This window comes from Drosophila navojoa, chromosome X, assembly GCF_054131105.1.
Source record: "Drosophila navojoa isolate 15081-1374.11 chromosome X, UAZ_NAV_1.0, whole genome shotgun sequence".
NCBI lineage: Eukaryota > Metazoa > Arthropoda > Insecta > Diptera > Drosophilidae > Drosophila > Drosophila navojoa.
The window spans coordinates 28427050-28438991 of NC_142895.1; the positions used below are offsets into that span (position 1 = coordinate 28427050).

The following is an 11942-nucleotide window of genomic DNA, read 5'->3' on the forward strand; positions in this document are numbered from 1 at the left end:
GATGTACGATAACACAATGTGGCAGTGTTTTGTTTCTGTAATCAGTGTGACCGTTCGTCTCATTTATTTTAACCACAATTCGTGTGCCCCTTTGCTGCCACACTGGCCTCGAGCAGTCGTCATTTTGTTTTCGTTGCGCGCGGTTGTACTTCGCATTGTACGTATAGCAGCAGCAGCGCCGGTCTGACCGAGAGAGACTGACGCCCGTGTGCAGTTAGTTGCTGGCATAGAAAATTTTCTTATTTACTTGTTTAAATTTTTTTCTTGTGCTATATGTGTGTGTGTGAGAGAATTGTTGTTTAAATTAACTGCTACATACAAATACATAAGCAAGCAATACATACAGCAATTGGCCAAAACAATCTTAGAGCGAAATCAATAAACGAATTAACGGCATACATTTTTTTTTTAAAAATATTTTTGTATTATTTATTCGCTTAAAACAAGCTGTTGTATGTGATTGAGTGTGTGTGTATGGCTGTGTGGATGAGTGCGTAAAAGCACCGCGCCCAAAATTAATTTAAACAACATAGCCAATTTACTATGAAACAAAATGAGCGCAAATTCAAGCGAGCAACAATAACGGCAACGGCGACGCGTAGGACGCCAAGCAGCATAAATTGCAAGAACAACAACAGCAACCGCAGCAGCAGCAGCAACAACAAGAATCAAAGCCACACAGCAGCAGCGAAAGCCATATCCACAACAAAAAATATTTTAATTAATAAGCTCAACATTTTTTCGTTTATTTACTCAGTTGGCGGAAAACAAAATCTTATATGCCCATAGTTTTACTCTCTCCAAGTCCGATTCGGAGTTGGAGTTGAAATTGAATTCGAGGTGAATGCAGTCGGAGTCGGTGTCAGAGTTAAAAGCCAATGCAGCAGCTTTGCGCAGTTTGTGTTGAAATGATTATTCTCTTTTCACGCTTGCATCAATGTGAATGCAAATGTAAATGTTAATGTGCGTGTGTGTGTGTTTGTTTGTAACACACATACATGCATAGAAAGGTGTGCACGCTCGACAGTCAAAGCCACCGTTTCTACTCCGACTCGAGTTGACTTGAATTGACTCGATTCGAGTGGGCTGCGCTCTCTCTTGTACGTCCGCTCTCTTTTTAGCTCTCTCATTCACGCTCTGGCTTACCTGGTTCGTGGCGCGCTGTTAAAGTTGTGTGCGTGTTTCTTTTTTTTTTTGGCTTTTTTTATTTATACTCTTTTGAGCGGCACTTGCTGTTTGGTTTGTTGTTGTTATTATATTGCTGCTCATCATACCCAGAACTTGGCTCTCAGGTAAGTTGACAATATTTTGCAACACTGTTTAATACAATTTTTAATTAGAAAACCATAGACATTCCGCAACAGTAGCACTCTGTCTCCCTCTATCTCACTGATGCAGCACAAACAACAAGCTTGGGTAGACATTTTCTTGTTGTTGTTGTTGCTGGCTCAAAACTGGTTTTGCTAGAAAAAAGTAGCAGCCGCTGTCAAACACGAAAATAATACAAGCCAACATCAACACACGCACACACACAGACACGCACACACAGACATCTACAGTTGTAGTTCACATGCATACAATCTTAATTCGCGCTTATTGTTCCCTGCGTGAGTGTGTGTGTGTGTGTGTGTGTTTCTGTCTGCGTGTCTATGTAAGCGTCCACTAAGGTGGGGCTGTAGCAGTGCTGACTGACGACATCAGCTTGGCAGCACTCTAAAGATCAGCGCTGTCAGCGTCGCTGCCGACGCTCAATTGGTTTTGTTTGCCTCAAGTTATTGCTGTTTCTTTTGCTGCTCTTATTGTTGCTGTTGTTGTTGCTCTTCTTCTTCATCATACTCTGCGTAAAGCACATTACATTTCTTGCCTACTCTTGATGCGGTCAGCAAAGCTGACGACGTCATCGTTTCTGCGCCACCGTTACGCCCCAGCGGTGCCAGCAGATGACGCTGACTGCGACGCCGATGCTGACGCTGACATCGCGGCGGCCCAAAATTAGCATAGCATTTGTTTTTATTGAGGGTCACAATAATAACTTGGTCTAAAAAAGCTCATCCATTGTGAATGTACTTACACATGCATATACATACACATACATACATGCAAACATTCATTCATTCATTCAATATACATTTATATGTATATACATATGTATGTAGACTAAAAAGATTGAAGTGATCAAGTTTTGGGGTTATGTCAGCTGCGTAAATTAAGCCTAACAACCGATTTAAATAGAAACAACAAAAATGTACAAAATACATATGTATATGTATATATGTACGTCCATATATACATACGTAGGCATGTGTTTATGTATTTCCACATAAACGACAAGATCTTCAGCAAAAGCAACATATAAATATTCAATTTTGGTATGCCCTGTGTTTGATCTATCAATGTGATGGATATACATGATATTATAAACGATCTTATTCGGTGGAATTATTATTTAGTTTATGTACATATGTATATATAAGTATGCGTACAGCAACTTAAAAAGTTATATCTGCTCAGCAGAAGTTATATCTGTTTTGACGAATACCTATTACAATTTTAATGAATACTTTTAAATGGCTCAGTAGATAAAAAAATATGTTAAAACTCTGCGAATAAGTCAAACAACAATACTAAACTTTTCTGAATAGTTCATATTTAGGCTGCTCTCGTTAATTCTTATCGCTGCATATATAAATATATAAATAAGAGCCCAGCTTTAGCTTAGATTCTTGCAAAACCAGTTTTAATACTTTTATTAATTTGAATTATATACGATATGGATATTGCTGTCTAAGCTTTTACCAAACGTTTGCTAGGGCATCTTCTAGTCGAGTCTAGTCTGCTCAGCATTCTTTTTTCATATGCTCAATTTCGATGACATCATCATTGGATATGTGTCGACCTCAGAAGCGCGGGTAGACTTCGCTAAAAAGCAGAAAAGTACTGGATTCATTTAACCTTGTAAAATTAGATTTAGATCTTTGAATTTCGTATCGGGAGCATATAGGAACCTAATATGTGTATGTTAGGCTATATACATAGTACATACGTGCTATTGTGATATGGAGGTACATGCGTATGTATGTTAATTGTGTTTCTTTCACTAATTCCAATTTGTCGGTGCCCCCATTGGGCTTCATTATAAGTTCTTAACGTTCTTTAATTGAAAGCGATAGCAGTACACAAATTACATATTGAGCAAATAGAAAGAATGAACAACAACAACAAGAAAAAGAGCAAGAGCAACAGTCAAGATTCTTCAATTAATGCATATTTTGATATTTTTATTTTTATATATGTATATATAGGGTCTACATACATAATTAAAGCTTGATTATGTAGTTATAAAATGTATCGAGGCATTCCAGACTTTTATAAATTAAGACAGCGAAAGCGAGGGAGAGGCAGGGAGAGCGACCGAGAGAGACGGCAAGAGTCACGCATGTGGAATATTCATGGCTGTTGGTCATGCTTCGTTTATTTATTATTTGAATTTGTTTTTGCCATTTGACAGTAGACATAATGCTCTCTTGTTGTCTATCCCGCACTCTCTCTCTCTCTCTCTCTCTCTTGCTCTCTCAGGCCGTCGCAGTTTCTCTCCCTATTCTTTCATATTATTAATTAAGCATTACTACTCTAGCAATGCTTTCACTTGAATTTTTGAAATATTCTAAAAACATTTCAAATATTTATTTCATTCCATTGAAAGCTGAGCCTCTTATTGGCTTTGGCATCTGATAGGTTGACATGATGTGGCACTTACAAGCCAAGTCAAATATTGGCTTTTGAGCTAACGTTGTATTTGGCCCCATGAAGGACTTCACGGTAACCTTATACCCTATTCAAATGCTTTCAATTTCTTGTGCAGTTACATTCATCTCCTCTACACACACTTAAGCCTCTTGTTTTGTGCATTTACTTCTGCTACTCTATCATAGAAATTTGATATCTCAAGTATAATTGCCATGCACAAATTTTGTTGTGCTCGGGAACTTATATAAAAGTGGGCATTATTGTGGCTCGACTCGGTTAAGAGGTCTTTATAAATGTATTCCATTGATCGATGTTTTAGATTTCAAAATCTTCTAAAAATAAGATAAAACTAAAAAAAAATTTGTTTTAACAAAATAATAAAATTAAGAGATTTTTGTTAAATAAATTTCTTCAATTTGCTCACTTTGTGTATATTTATTAGTTTTTGTTTTTTGTTTTTTTTTTTCGATCGTTGCCTTCATGTCTCCCCCTCCATTAATATTCTTATTGTTGTTGTTGTTGTTGTTCATCTTTTTTTCTCAGCTCTGTTCGGTTATATGGATTTTTTGTTTCGCTTCTGATGCTGTTAGGTTTATGATATCATCGATGCCGATATGCGTTTAGCTCAGACTTTTAGCGCTCACACGCCTTTTTTTTATATTTTATTTTCGATTTATGTTCATGCTTTTATTTTGAAGAATTAAAAATAAACGCCCAAAAATTGTGTTTGCATTAATTGTTGACATAAGCATGTTCCTCCGTATTTTTTTGCGGTCAGTTTGATATGTTTGCTTGCTGTAGATACTTTTGTATCTGTGCGATACATTTGAATTTGCAGCTTTCAGCATGAAAGCATATTTAATATATATTGATTACATACATGTATAAACGTCTCACTATAGGATAGATATAGTTGTAAATTTGTACATCTGCGATGCATCTTTGAGTCAAGATACACAAAAATCTATGGGCTATATTTACATCAGTGATGATGTGATACGTATTCATATATTTATGCCTGCGAGATAGTTTTGCAACTCCCAGCTGTCATTCTATGCTTGTAGCGGCGCATTTTCCGCTACCGCTCTTAGGGCCGCCTAATTGGCTAAAACAGCTGGCCACGCAGCCGTAAATTGCGTCATTTGGTGGCCTCTGGCCAGCAACCAGGGACAGCCACCCAACACGGACACGAACACGGGCAGCCTTACCAACTGTACAAACGGCCAAATATTAGCCAGAACAATTTGGAGTGCCTCAGAGAAAATGTTGCTAATTATCGTTGAGATACGTTTGTGAGTCCATTATACCCCACATTTGCACTGAGTGCAGGGTAGAGACTGTACAAAGCGCAGGACTCACAATGAGTCCTGCCTCGCTTATGATGTCATTTTCATTGTGCTCTGCTGTGTAGTTGCTGGCACGACACGCCCAGCGCTCTTCTGCTGAAAGCTCAGACCCCACTCGTCCACACATATACCAAATCCTTTGGCCGGCCCGGCCTACAAAATAAATCAATAAAAGCGCCAACAGTTTCGCCCTGGAGCAGGAAATAAGCAAGCACAAACACAAATAAGCAGCCAAATAAACAAACGGACCTCATAAACAAATGTCAGGCCGGCGAATGACATCACCGACAGCAGCAACATCAACAACTTGCACAAGAGCAACAGCAACAGCAACAACGACAACGACAACGACAACGACAACAACTTGAACAGCAACAACTACAACGTTGTCGTCGTCATCGCTCGTTGCTTGGCTTTCGCGCCTTCCTGCGTTTCTTATTTAATTTTTGGTATTTATGTTTTATTCGCATTTCTTATTGCTTCACTGGAATCGAGCAAAAAACCAGAACTAAGATAAAAACAATTTTAAACATTACAAATTGTTCTAAATAATACTCTTTTCTTTGAGCACTCCGATATTCGTATCAATTTGAACTTTTTCCTTCCTAAAATGATAATTATGTTATTAAAAAAAAAAAAAAAAAAAAAATATATATATATATATATATATATATATTAGCATTGTTGAGTATTTAAATATTAAATTTGTTATTTAATACTATTTTTTTAAACATATAATTTTAATTAAACAAATTTTAATTCATTATTGGGCTCTATTAGTTGAGCTCTATTAATTTATATGCATATTATAACTGAATTAGGCGCTTAGTTGGTCTATTCATTGAGCAGAGCAAAGTTTTAGACTAAGGCATGCAAATCGTTGCCCACCTGGGAGGCGTTGACTTCGCTGCGGGGATTCGAAGTGTAGCTACCCTGTATATATAAATGTATTTTGCATAACTTTAATGTTGGACTTCTCTGTGCGATATGACTATGAATATGAGATTTTTAGACCATTTTGTTTAAAGCAAAGTAACTTCAAGTAAAGACTTTCTTTCATTGATAGTACTCGAGAAAGATTAAAGTATACTGGGTATATTTATGCTATTTTAAGCTACGACAATCTTCTATGATTCTAAGATCTTATCGATCTTACAGCTAAAGTTTAAGCTAAGTTTTGGCTTCATGAGTTATAATTAGAAGAGGGGGATGTCTGAAGCTGTTCACAGCCTCTAGTTGAATGTTGCTCGAGCTTGCAGTGCAATCATCACGCCCTTCGCCTGCACTGCATGCTGGGTATACCAGCTAGCCAGAGCTAAGTCGCTGTGCGTTGCCTTCGCATTTGGCGAAGCTGCGGTTTTTAGTTTAGAGGCGGCTGCCCGCTTTGTTGCCGCTTAATGTTTGTGGGTCTGTTTGTTTTTGCGCATGTTTTATTATCATTTGCGGCCATTTATTACCGTTGCGCTGCCGGCGTCGAGTGCATTGCACTTTCAAGTGGTCGGGCCGGGCCCCGCCTGGCCCCGCCTGGCCCCACACTGGGGGCTAGTGGCCGGGTCGGAACTCAAATCCCACTAACCGTTCATGTGGCACAGTTGCACACATCACATGGCTAAAAAGAAAATTTGCATTCGCCGCATTCCGCCAGCTAAGTGCCTGTTGTTGTTGCTGCTGCTGCTGCTGTTCTGCTTGTTGGCAGCGGTGTTTATTTGCTTTTCTTTGTGGGCTCGTTTCTTTCTTTCTGCTGCTCAGCGACTGCCACTTGGCTACTTGTCATTTGGGTTAAAGTGTGGCCACCTCAATGCTCAATGCAAACCCAAAAGTAGACTCTCGGCGGAGCTCACCTAGAGTGCTGGCAAGAGCTAACCGCCTTATACTCTGCACTCATTAGACAAAAAGAGGCGAATCTGTGCAGTAGAAGGCGTGGTCGAATCCATATATGGAGGATACACATCCATTTTTGGTCAGTGCGAAGAGACGAATCGATTTAGCTATGCCGAGGTCATCCAGGGGCTAGAATTCTACATTACAAATATATTTCTAAAAACCTTCGAGCTTGCGTTGAAGATCCTTGCATGATGATCTCATGCGATTTGCCACCAATTCAAAATTGAATCATCATTAATCTTCCTTTAAAATACACTCCATTGACTTATCGAGAGATAATGATCGATAATATTTTTATTACCAGTTTGATCAACTTTAACAAATATCATCAAGATAATCCATCAGCTAGCAGTTTACACAACTTCTGATTACATTGCCTATATTGACGATTGTTATCAGAGCCTTTCGGTGGAATCGTACTGTAAATAGCAGCACTCCAATCGGGAGTACTCGGCCAGTGGTTACCCTGCCTGTCACGTTGCCTCCTCAAGTTTGGCGCATTTGGTATACAAATCGTCCACTTATCTCTTAAAACTTGTGAAATATTCCCATATAACGAAGGACTAATATAATGTTACTTTATTTACCAGATCGTTAATATGCAAATGACAAAGGGTCGCCGCCGACTCTTATCAAATATTAACATATAAACTTTATGGTGTCATGCTCGGAATTGACATTTATCACGGGTTCTACTTGGCTGCCGATCGTGGTCAAATACATATATCTTTTATGGGGTCGGCCGTCGTACTCAGAATTGGCATTTGGCATGGGTTCAAGGTAAAGCCAGGCAATGCCTTCAGCTTTAGTCAGCCAATGGGTGTGTCCCATATGCATATCGCAGATAGCGATACCGTCATACAGATCATAAAAATATCATCTGCCGAGGGCTTTGACTCATCCGCCCACACATTCGTTTGTTGAGCCGAATTGAAGCCACCATAAAATTGACATTACGAGATCAATATGTGAAGCTCTTAAGGCAGCTCAAGAGATTGAAGTTTGGGATATGTTTACGAGGCAATTCAAGTACAGAAAAACACAAACATATATGTATATGGGATAATATCAGATCAATTCTTGATCAATAAATGAACTATGGCACCCGAATCAGTGATAAAGTCAGCTTAATAAAAGTAATAAATATGAAATTATCTATTATTATTATTAATATTGGAAATAGTTATTTTCAAGCGACCCCAAAAGGTATTAATGCAAATGCTCGTCTTTCAAGACTCCTCTCTATGTGCCCCTCAGTTGATATTTGAATAAACTAAGTTCCGATTGCAATAAACCGTTACATCAACGACCTTGTTGATAATCGTGGCCGTCAAAATTAATTGAATGAGTATAAGCTTCATACACATACATATATGTATGTATGTGGATGACTTGACTTTGATCTAGAATTCTGGTCTTGAAGAAATTGTCGATAGACGACGCTATACCCATTGAAAACATAACTACAAAGAGGTATATCAGTTGCATACTCTCTTCTCTTTCTTATTACGACTCGACGGGAACCTAAATGAATACGTTAGTTCTGAAAGTATATCTCATAGATCGGTAACAGATAAATATATTCTTATTATCAAATGTGAGCTTCGCTTTCTACAGGCTAACTTATGTTCGGGCACGATGCTCTTGTGACTTGATATAGTTATTTTTATATATTTTGTTGCTGTTGTTGTTGTTGTTGTTGTATTGCCTCGTAGTTAGCTGTAACCTCAAGCTTCCGTTTTGTGGGCTTTTTGCTTCATTGGCTGTTAAATGCGATACGTAGCTCAGCTGCCGCTGTCGATGGCAATCTGAGCATTATCATTAGCAACCGAAACAGGCAATGCTAGCAGCATCATCATGATCACTATCATCATTATCATCATCATCATCATCAACAGCAGCAGCAGCAGCTTTGCTGTGTCTGCACTTTCCACGGGCATTTGTCGTCGTTTCATAAATTGCATTATCGTTGCCCGCTGCCAGTTGCCAGTTGCCAGTTGGCAGTGCATTGAACCCTTGCTGCGGTCCGGAAGCCCAACCAGCCCCCCACAGACAAGCCACCCAACACAGGCCACCCAACAGCAGCCAGCCCATGGGCTAGGTGTTTGCCAGCATTTGGCACATTTAGTTCAGACAAATGTATATATCTTGCTATATACATATAATGTATATATTGTTTTCATTTGAATATGCATACACACATAGTATACATATATCATAATCTGTGTCTGCTGCTGAGTCACAATAGTCATTGACGCCCATTCGTGTGGAATGCCATGCCGTTTAATTGTATTGGCGATTGGCATTTTCCTTCGATTTTGCTCATGACGAAAGCATTTCATCGTATTGTTATGATAACGAATTGCAATTGGCATTAGAATTTGTTCGCTTTGCCAACTTGGGAAGATGTCTTTTGATACCTAATTGGTATTGTCTATTGTCAAGAACAGTGAAAGGGAATTCTACCTTCTACATATTAATAGGATTTTGGTTCCATAGGCATATCTAAAAAGTTGGGTAATTAAAATGTATTTATATGCTATATTATCTCAAATATTGTGTCTTGCATCATATATTGTAAATTTAAAATTAGAAAAAAAAAAATTATAAAAATATTACATGTTTACGCATATTAAAGTTTTCTTCTGGATTATTACTCATGTACATACATATACGGTAATTTTCTCAATTTTCGTGTTGTTTTTACATCAAAAACCTAAATGTTTTCGTTTAGAATTTCTCACTTTTTGTTTTAATAGTATATTTTTAAACAATTTCAAATATCAAATCTTTCCTCGATTTATAAAACACAACATTCCTATATATTGTATACACATACATATATGTATGTATGTATGTATTTCATATAATATAATCTCGCTCTCAATAACACATGATTATGTTTTTGACTGATGGATTGCGCTCGGTAGCCTGATCTAGTTGGGTGGCATGAATGTGGGGGGCGTTAGGTCACATGCCCGCTCGCTCGCTCGCTCGCCGGGCATTCATAACAAAATTGCCATCGAACAGTGATTCATTTAATTATTTCATTTTGTTGATGACCGCACACAAAAGAAGAAGAGCGAAAAAGAAGCGAATTGAAAACCCAAAAAGCCACCGACCATAAACGAGACCCGAGAACGTTGGCGGTGGCTGTGCGCCGTCTGGTGGTGCTGGTGGTGGTTAAATATTTGTGCATTGCAGTTTGATTAGATGGCCAGACTTGTGGCCAGGCCCAAGGGAGGAGGCCGGAGACGCGAGAGGAGAGAGGAGAGAGAAGAGAGGCGACACGAGCCACAGAGGGAATATAGGCAGCGACGGACGGAGGGTAGGTGTAACTCCGATAACTGAACCATTGCCCGCTGCCCGCTGCCCGCTGCCAGTTTCCGGGTGCCCAATTCCCAGTGCCTCGTATGCCGTGCCCAGTCGCGTGTCAAATAACTGTGCAGCTGAGGGTTGAACACCCAGCACAGGATATACAGGAATACAGTTACACATGTATACATTCACATGTGTATACATATGTGTGTGTGTGTATGTTAGGGTGCACATTCGTATGGACTGATTCATGGCAGTTTTCGTGACATTTTCGTTATTGTGGTGCGTCCTGTGCCGGGCTGACGTTTCCCATATTTGTTTTTGGCCAGCAAATAGACGTGAATGCGTCTGTCTGCGAATCTGGCTGCAATCGAGAGCACTGAGAGAGGTGTCCCAGCAGCATCTGTTCGGGCTTAGGGCCACCCTACTGCCTACTGCAGCTCGACTACTGTTCCGGTTGCCGTTGCTGTTTGATAAACAGCTTTTCTAATTAATTGCTCCGATGTCAATGATGCTGCCTGATGATGCGGCATGATGTGCCTGCCAAGCTGCTGGTCAAAGATTCACTCTGTATGTGTGTGTGTGTGTGTGTGTGTGTGCCCTCCTATTCGACCCATTTGACGCGCTCATTGTGCTGACTTAATTTATAAAATTTATTGGCCTTTAATGCGCTCGAATGCGGGCCGAGTTGAGCATATCTTTTCGTTTAGTTTTAATTAGGCACGTTCATGAGATTCGTTCCCAGTTGCTCAGCTCTGAATTAGTCATACGCGGCGTATGCGCAATGCCGATGCAGTTGCCACAAGAGGCAGCCTGATGAAGCCACTCAGCAGGTCAACTGCACTAGGCTGTCTAATGAATCATACACAGAGAGAGAGAGGGAAAGAGAGAGTGTTTGAGAGAGAGAAAGGTCAAATTGAATATTTCACTAAGCTGTTTCAGGGCAGGATATATTATTGGTAACGAGTCAAGGCCGCACAAAGAGATGCAAAAACTACAATTAGAGGCCATTGGGAATGCGGCAAAAGCCACACACACACACACACACATTTGTAGTATACACTATAATACAAATTTGAGTAAAATATATTATAGATTGCAGATGAATTGCGCATGGGAATCGAATGGTAGACTACGCTATAAACTTACTTCAGATTGGCTTTTCTTGCTGTTTTTAGTATACCCTGAACCCATTGATTATATATATTATTATATTACATTTTATTTCACATTTGCTTCGAGTTTTCTACTAGCTTTTATTTCATATATTGAATATTACAGTTAACTTTTCAACTCCTACGCAAGTTTGGCAATTTTTAGCCCGTTTACTGAATATCAATAACAGTTGGCAGCCGATCCTACCCTCTGATCTAATCAGATTGCCAGCCATGACGGCGGCAGCGAATGGCTTTAATGGAATAATTAGCATAACTTTTTAATTAAAACTCATCGAAGCGCTCAGAGTCAGCCAGACAGACGCGGGCTGGTTCGGGCCTTAAGGGTGCCGGCACTGGTAGGGCTGCGCACAGGGTTGAGCCGCCACCCCGACCCGTGCGATCGAGTCCGCCTGCAACCCCCGATCTCGGGCGAGAGTGTCAGCTGGCGTGTGCGCCCCTCGAACTACCCTCATTAAGGTGTCCCATTAAT

At 39.7% G+C, this 11942-nt stretch overlaps 1 protein-coding gene across 4 annotated transcripts in view; it reads left to right on the forward strand.

Annotated features, from left to right (window-relative positions):
* The first annotated feature begins 42 nt into the window (after window positions 1-42).
* Nrg (Neuroglian) overlaps window positions 43-11942 on the forward strand; it is a 44442-nt gene continuing 32542 nt past the window's right edge. For 2 of the 4 annotated variants that reach the window (XR_003980400.2, XM_030386786.2), the window contains exon 1: window positions 92-213. The gene's annotated coding sequence lies outside the window, so the exon portion shown is untranslated. Of the gene's footprint in view, window positions 214-11942 lie in introns of all 4 variants that reach the window. The other 2 variants (XM_030386787.2, XM_018108694.3) reach the window with 2 other exon arrangements.